Consider the following 9,272-nt stretch of genomic DNA (forward strand, 5'->3'; position numbering starts at 1 on the left):
GACTGGGTGGCAGCTCCTGACTGGGTGGCAGCTCATGACTGGGTGGCAGCTCATGACTGGGTGGCAGCTCATGACTGGGTGGCAGCTCATGACTGGGTGGCAGCTCCGGACTGGGTGGCAGCTCCGGACTGGGTGGCAGCTCATGACTGGAGGGCAGCTCATGACTGGAGGGCAGCTCATGACTGGAGGGCAGCTCATGACTGGAGGGCAGCTCATGACTAGCTGGCGGCTCCTGACTGGCTGGCGGCTCATGACTGGCTGGCGGCTCCTGACTGGCTGGCGGCTCTGGCGGCTCCTGACTGACGGACGGCTCTGGCGGCTTCTGACTGACGGACGGCTCTGGCGGCTCCTGACTGACGGACGGCTCTGGCGGCTCCTGACTGACGGACGGCTCTGGCGGCTCCTGACTGACGGACGGCTCTAGCGGCTCCTGACTGACGGACGGCTCCTGACTGACGGACGGCTCTAATGGCTCGGGACAGACGGATGGCTCAGAAGGCGCTGGGCAGACGGATGGCTCAGAAGGAGCTGGGCAGACGGATGGCTCAGAAGGCGCTGGGCAGACGGATGGCTCAGAAGGCGCTGGGCAGACGGATGGCTCAGACGGCGCTGGACAGACGGATGGCTCAGACGGCGCTGGACAGACGGATGGCTCAGACGGCGCTGGGCAGACAGATGGCTCAGACGCGCACAGTAGGCCTGGTGCGTGGTGCCGGGACTGGTGGTACCGGACTGGAGACACGCACCTCAAGGCTATTGCGGGGAGCAGGAACAGGGCACACTGGACTCTCGATGCGCACTATAGGCCTGGTGCGTGGTACCGGCACTGGTGGTACCGGGCTGAGGTCACGCACCTCAGGGCGAGTGCGGGGAGAAGGAACAGTGCGTACAGGGCTCTGAGAACACACATGAGGCTTGGTGCGTGGTGCCGGAACTGGAGGCACTGGGCTGGATACACACACCACAGGGAGAGTGCGTGGAGGAGGAACAGGGCTCTGGAGACGCACTGGAAACCTGGTGCGTGGTGTAGGCACTGGTGGTACTGGTCTGGAGCGGGGAGGTGGCGCCGGAAATACCGGACCGTGCAGGCGTACTGGCTCCCTTGAGCACTGAGCCTCCCCAACCTTACCTGGTTGTATGCTCCCCGTCGCCCGACCAGTGCGGGGAGGTGGAATAACCGGGCTATGTAGGCGAACCGGGGACACCATGCGTAAGGCTGGTGCCATGTAAGCCGGCCCGAGGAGACGTACTGGTGGACAGATATGTAGGGCCGGCTTCATGACATCCGGCTCAATACTCAATCTAGCCCTGCCAGTGCGGGGAGGTGGAATAACCCGCACCGGGCTATGCACACCTACAGGAGACACCGTGCGCTCTACTGCGCAACACGGTGTCTGCCCGTACTCTCGCTCTCCACGGTAAGTACAGGGAGTGGGCGCAGGTCTCCTACCTGACTTCGCCACTCTCCCTTCTAGCCCCCCCCCCCCCCCCCCCCAATACATTTTTGGGGTTTACTCACAGGCTTCCGTGCTAGACGTGTCCCCTCATAACGCCGGTTCCTCTCTCCGGTTTCCTCCGCTCTCCGAGCTGCCTCCAGCTGTTCCCATGGGAGGCGATCCTTTCCAGCCAGGATCTCCTCCCATGTGTAGCAACCCTTGCCGTTCAAAACATCCGCCCATGTCCATTCCTCCTTCGTGCGCTATCTCTCTCTCCCGTTACACCACCGCTTGATCCTTTGGTGGTGGGTGGTTCTGTAACGGTCGTCTTTCGGTGAGAGAGTGGAGCAAGGCGCAGCGGGTGATGAATACCTAATGATTTATTAGACAAGACGAACACTGACACGAAATACACTTGATAATTATACAAAACAACAAACAACGTAGACGCACCTGAACATATGAACTTACATGACACGAAGAACGCATGAAACAGGAACAGACTACATAAACCAAACAAACAAACAAACAAACCGAAAACAGTCCCGTGTGGCGCAACGTACATAGACACAGACACAGGAGACAACCACCCACAACAAACAATGTGAAACAACCTACCTTAATATGGCTCTCAATCAGAGGAAACGCCAAACACCTGCCTCTAATTGAGAGCCATACCAGGCAACCCATTAACCCAACATAGAAAACACATAACATAGACTACCCACCCAAACTCACGCCCTGACCAATTAAACACATACCAAACAACAGAAAACAGGTCAGGAACGTAACAACAGCGATTACCCACCTTGAATTGGACAAAGAATTTTTCTGTAATGAGTCAGACGAGAGGGATTTACTCCAGACACCTGAACAGGCCTTCATCCTTGTCATTCATAGGAAACAAATATGTAGATTTCGCAGAAGGAGATCGGGGTGCCTTGTGAGGATCAGGCGACGAATGGCTAATCTGCCTTTTCCATCCGTACTGTTAGCCAACGTACAATAGCTGGAAAATAAATGGGACGAACTAAAAGCACATATATCCTACCAACGGGACCTTAAAAACTGTAATATCTTATGCTTCACAGAGTCGTGGCTGAACGACGTCATTAATAACATACAGCTGGCGGGTTATACACTATCGGCAGGATAGAACAGCATCTGGTGCACGATATCCAAGGAAGTCTCAAGGTTTTGCTCGCCTGAGCATCTCATGATAAGCTGCAGACCACACTATCTACCTAGAAAGTTTTCATCTATATTTTTCATAGCTGTCTACACACCACCACAGACCGATGCTGGCACTAAGACCGCACTCAATGAGCTGAATACCGCCATAAGCAAACAGGAAAACGCTCATCCAGAGGCAGCGCTCCTAGTGGCCGGGGACATTAATGGAGGGAAACTTAAATCAGTTTGACCTAATTTCAACCAGCATGTTAAATGTGCAACCAGAGGGGGGAAAAAACGAACTCTAGACCACCTTTACTCCCCACACAGAGATGCGTACAAAGCTCTCCCTCGCCCTCCATTTGTCAAATCTGACCATAATTCTATCCTCCTGATTCCTGCTTACAAGACAAAATGAAAGCAGGAAGCATCAGTGACTCAGTCTATAAAAAAGTGGTCAGATGAAGCAGATGCTAAACTACAGAACTGTTTTGCTTGCACAGACTGGAATATGTTCCTGGGATTCTTCCGATGGCATTGAGGAGTACACCACATCAATCACTGGCTTCATCAATACGTGGATCAATGATGTCGTCCCCACAGTGACTATACGTATATACCCCAACCAGAAGCCATGGATTACAAGCAAAATCCGCACAGAGCTAAAGGGTAGAGCTTCCGCTTTCAAGGAGCGGGACTCTAACACGGAAGCTTATAAGAAATCCCGCTATGCCCTCCGATGAACCATCAAACAGGCAAAGTGTCAATACAGGAGTAAGATCGAATCATACTACACCGGCTCCGTCGCTCGTCGGATGTGGCAGGGCTTGCAAACTATTACAGACTACAAAGGGAAGCACAACCGAGAGCTGCCCAGTGACACGAGCCTACCAGATGAGCTAAATAACTTCTATGCTCGCTTCAAGGCAAGTAACACTGAAACATGCATGAGAGCATCAGCTGTTCCGGATGACTGTGTGATCATGCTCTCCGCAGCCGATGTAAGACCTTTAAACAGGTCAACATTCATAAGGCCGCAGGGCCAGATAGATTACCAGGCCGTGTACTCCGAGCATGCTCTGACCAACTGGCAATCGTCTTCACTGACATTTTCAACCTCTCCCTGTCGGAGTCTGTAATACCAACATGTTTCAAGCAGACCACCATAGTACCTGTGCCCAAGAACACTAAGGTAACCTGCCTAAATGACTACCGACCCGTAGCACTCACATCTGTAGCCATGAAGTGCTTTGAAAGGCTGGCCATGGCTCACAACACCATTATCCCAGAAACCCTAGACCCACTTCAATTTGCATACCGCCCCAACAGATCCACAGATGATGCAATCTCTATTGCACTCCACACTGCCCTTTCACACATGGACAAAATAAGCACCTATGTGAGTCTGCTATTCATTGACTACATCTCAGCGTTTAACACCATAGTACCCTAAAACCTCATCACTAAGCTAAGGACCCTGGGACTAAACACCTCCCTCTGCAACTGGATCCTGGACCTCCTGACGGGCCGCCCCCAGGTGGTAAGGGTAGGTAACAACACATCCGCCACGCTGATCCTCAACACGGGGGCACCTCTAGGGTCCTCGATCCTCAAAAAATTCTACAGCTTCACCATCGAGAGCATCCTGACTGGTTGAATCACTGCCTGGTATGGCAACTGCTCAGACTTTGACTGCAAGGCCCTAATGAGGGTAGTGAGTATGTCCTAGTACATCACCGGGGCCAAGCTTCCTGCCATCCAGGACCACTACACCAGGTGATGTCAGAATAAGGCCCTAAAAATTGTCAAAGACTCAAGCCACCCTAGTCATAGAATGTTCTCTCTGCTACCGCACGGCAAGCGGTACCGGAGCACCAAGTCTAGGTCTAAAATAATTATTTTTTACTTGACACTTATTTTTCTTAAACTGCATTGTTGGTTAAGGGCTTGTAAATAAGCATTTCACTGTGTATTGACCACGTAGCTGATCTTCATAAAGTCCTCCGAGGGCTCCCAGGTAATCAGCCTGGACTTGGGGACAGTGCTGTCACTGCAGACCAACAGAATACCACAAACACATTTTGCATACAAGGGTATGGTGTAATGTGAACATACCGGTACACTGTTTGTCTTCAAAGCAGCACATCACACATCAATGTTGTGTCACGCCCTGGCCTTAGTTATCTTTGTTCTCTTTATTATTTTGGTTAGGTCAGGGTGTGAAAAGGGTGGTTTGTGTGTTTTTGTCTCGTCTAGGGTGTTTGTACTGTCTAGGTTTTTTTTGTAGAGTTATGGGGTTGTGTTCATTATAGGTGTTTATGTAAGTCTATGGTTGCCTAGAGTGGTTCTCAATTAGAGGCAGGTGTTTATCGTTGTCTCTGATTGGGAACCATATTTAGGCAGCCATGTTCTTTGGGTATTTTGTGGGTGATTGTTTCCTGTGTCAGTGTGCCACATGGGACTGTTTCGGTTTGTTCACGTTTTTGTATTTGTGTTCAGTTTTCTATATTAAAACATGGACACCTACCACGCTGCGTATTGGTCTGATCCTTGCTACACCTCTTCAAAGGAAGAAGAGGAAGACAGCCGTGACATGTTGCTTCAATTACATTCACTTTAATAATAATTCACGTTGGTGAGTAACAGGGACCTACACTGGGTGTCTGTCATGTCGTCTGTGTCTGACATTGGCCATCCTATGTGCCAGGAAGGTAGGGTTGGACTTGACCTGCGTCACCATACTCTGGGAATCCTGTAATGAGTAGATCAAAAACAGCTTTAAAACACTAACGTTTCTTTGGGACAGAAATTAGGTAAATGCTTTGTTTTGAATAATGAAATTGTCATGTCTGCCCCCGCTCCCCCTCTCTGGAGCACGAGGTCTCCAGGCTGCTCATCATTACACACATCTGTCACCATCGTTACACGAATCAGCGCTTCATCGGACTCACCTGGACTCCATCACGTCATTGATTGCCTCCCCTATATCTGTCACTTCCTCAGTTTCATTCCTGTGTCTGCATTGATAATGTTTTGTTTCTCTTGTCCAGACTCTGTTCTTCTTTAGTTTCATGTCTATTTATTAGTAAATCCTCACCCAGTACTTGCTGCCCCTCTCCCAGCATCTGTGGTTACAGAACCATTACAGAAATGGAGATTCAGTAAAAACCCACCCCTTCTACACTGATTCTGACTGCTATATCAATTGGGGTGAAAATCCTGCAGTTCAGTCTGCCCGCTCCAGAGCCATGATCTCTGTGTGGTATTGTCTCTCCAGTGGAGTCTGGCATACTGACTCACTCTGGAATAAAACCACTTCATCTTGCGTGCGCACACACACACACACACACACAACTTACTATGCAACATCAAACTATCCTAAACAGTGAAGTCTTATTTGTTATAAGGACACTGGTAGAGGACCTATCTGACTGAACAGCTTCTCATGCCTGCCTACCACTAACTCCTCCTCACCATCTCCGGCTGAAAACAAAACCAAGATGTTTTGGTCCATATCTAGCCACCACGAAAATAACATCTACTCAACTAAGAAGCATCTAACATCTTTCTGTTTCAAACCAGTGTTAATACCTGATTGAGCCTGTGAGTTGAGGGTGTCCAGCTCAATACCTCCCCTCTCCTGTTGAGTCAAAACCTGCTGCTGAAGGTGTTGAGAGAGGGCTGCTGTGAAGGTGACTCTCTGAATACGGATCCTGTAAACACCACGCACAGATAGGAGAAGACTTTTGTAGGATGGCCTGTTGTCAAGAAGGGCAGCAAAGAAGCCACTTCTCTCCAGGAAAAACATCAGGGACAGACTGATATTCTGCAAAAGGTACAGGGATTGGACTGCTGAGGACGGGGGTAAAGTCATTTTCTCTGATGAATCCTTTTCCAGATTGTTTGGGGCATCCGGAAAAAAGCTTGTCCGGAGAAGACAAGGTGAGCGCTACCATCAGTCCTGTGTCATGCCAACAGTAAAGCATCCTGAGACTATTCATGTGGGGTTGCTTCTCAGCCAAGCTAGTGGGCTCACTCACAATTTTGCCTTAGAAAAACAGCCATGAATAAAGAATGGTACCAACACATCCTCCGAGAGCAACTTCTCCCAACCACCCAGGAACAGTTTGGTGACAAACAATGCCTTTTCCAGCATGATGGAGCACCTTGCCATGAGGCAAAAGTGATGACTGAGTGGCTCGGGGAACAAAACATCAATATTTTGGGTCCATGGCCAGGAAACTCCCCAGACCTTAATCCCATTGAGAACTTGTGGTCAATCCTCAAGATGCAGGTGGACAAACAAAACCCCACAATTTCTGACAAACTCCAAGCATTGATTATGCAAGAATGGGCTGCCATCAGTCAGGATGTGGCCCAGAAGTTAATTGACAGCATGCCAGGGCGGATTTCAGAGGTCTTGAAAAAGAAGGGTCAACACTGAAAATATTGACTCTGCATCAACTTCATGTAATTGTCAAAAAAAGCCTTTGACACTTATGAAATGCTTGTTAAATGCTTGAATTATACTTCAGTATTCCATAGTAACATCTGACAAAAATATCTAAAGACACTGAAGCAGCAAACTTTGTGGAAATTAATAATTGTGTCATTCTCAAAACTTTTGGCCACGACTGTACATTTATAGACTTCCAATATAGAATGCTTTCAATGCCTTACATTTGAAATTAGTTAATATACAAGATAAAACATCTTCTGGGGATATTCACAGCATGATACATGTCCTGACGAAATATTTAATTTCATAATCACCTCTGTTTTTGCCTAGTTTCACTTACAATAGTACTTTCGAGTGTACAATTAGCCCCATGATTCAATTTGCGATGGTGATCCGCTAAGCAAAGTCAGCCAAAACTTAAAACCAACATTAATATGGAAAATTCAACATACAAGTTTAAGTAGAAACAAATGTAAATTAAAAAAACTCCTATTCCACAAAATGGGAGAATTAAACAATATTTATCTTTTTGAGAATATGGGAATGGTCCGTGGACACTTAAGGGACAGTCATGTCGAGTGTGTTTCATTTGGTGATCTCATGAAGGACAGGAAACACACATAACTGTATCTCTTAGTGTACATTTCCCAGCTGTCAGTTTTACATCTGACTGTTGTATAAGATGAATGAATAAGTATAAAAATACTTTTGAAAAGCTAACAATGAGATTTAGTCTTCTAAATCAGAATTGGTTGTTTTATGGTAACTTATGCACAGTCAGTAGCCACGTCCAGTTGAGCACAAACATGATGAGACAGCCCCTTTTCTACCGAAGTATAAAATCCCCCGTGACGCAATTCACACCAGACCACGGTGTAAGCTAAGGTTGCAAATGGTAGCGTTGGTTACACGGCTAAAAATGGTTAAACTCTAAAACATTGCCACAGAAGGAGCAGATCTCATACGAGGCCTTTTCAGTCTGCAGCTGGAAATGTATGTAGCCTAGGACAAAGAATACCGACAACCGCCGAAACATCTATTCTATATGACGACATGGGTATGCCTGACGTATCCACAAGGGACGCAACCAGAGACTTTTCTGTCGACTCCCTCCAGCATATAAACCGGCGACAACAGAGAGAGACAACAACATGTTAAGTAACCCATGTATGAACTAATTGTGATTGTGTTTTATGTAATTCTCTGATTAAGTTGGTAAATAAATAATTAAGACAATTTATATTTTGCTGATTCATGATTCTATGCTAAGGTTGGTGCAGATATCCAAGGGTTTGCAACATTCAGTAATGACACTGAAGAGGTAATAAAATTCATTAATAAGAGACTGTTTTGATAAGATATGAAAATATCTGGGGAGTTATATTTGGGAAATTGACACTCTATAAACAACAATTTTCCGTGTTGCCCCAACTTCCTCGTTAAAGTTACATGATTAGTTTAATTGCGTAATTAAACTACACATGGAGAATTGGTTTGATAATATACAGTCTTCACATTTTATGATAGTCAACAACACGAAAGCATATAACTTTCCCTGACATCACACGTATACATTGTAATTTTCGATTTACCTGATATAGTAGGATGGCTAACATTGGATGTCTGCGAAGGTGTTGTCTTCTAGCCAAGATATGAAATGCAATCATAATTGACTGTAGTGCATATAAGGCACACACAACAGTTCCATGATGACTGAAAACACAACCGTGGGATGAACAAGTGACACATTTCTGGGCGGTCCATTTAAAATGAAATAATTCTTCCCTCGCCCCTTGCCCTGCAAGTGTCAACTCATCAGACGTCATGATACGTCATCACTTTTCTGCTCTTTTGCACACCGGTATCTCTCACCAGTATCTCTTTTGCACACCAGTACTTGCACATCACAATCTGCTCATCTATCACTTCAGTTGTCACGTTCGTCGTCCTCCTCATCTGAGGATGAGTAGTAAGAAGGATCGGAGGACCAATGCGCAGCGTGATATGAATACATTGTTACTTTTATTAACGAATAACACTGAATAACCTTACAAAACAATAAATGGACAAACCAACAAAAATGCAACAGTCCCGTATGGTGACATAAAAAAAGACACAGAAACAGGAACAATCACCCACAACCCACAATACAAAACAGACTACCTAAATATGGTTCCCAATCAGAGACATCGACTAACACCTGC

General features: G+C 46.9%; 1 long non-coding RNA gene across 1 annotated transcript in view; it reads right to left on the bottom strand.

The window, feature by feature from the left end:
- LOC129819064 (uncharacterized) overlaps positions 1-9,272 on the bottom strand; it is a 33,122-nt gene that overhangs the window by 12,460 nt on the left and 11,390 nt on the right. The window lies entirely within an intron of this gene.

Source organism: Salvelinus fontinalis, chromosome 21 (genome assembly GCF_029448725.1).
Source record: "Salvelinus fontinalis isolate EN_2023a chromosome 21, ASM2944872v1, whole genome shotgun sequence".
NCBI classification, from domain to species: domain Eukaryota; kingdom Metazoa; phylum Chordata; class Actinopteri; order Salmoniformes; family Salmonidae; genus Salvelinus; species Salvelinus fontinalis.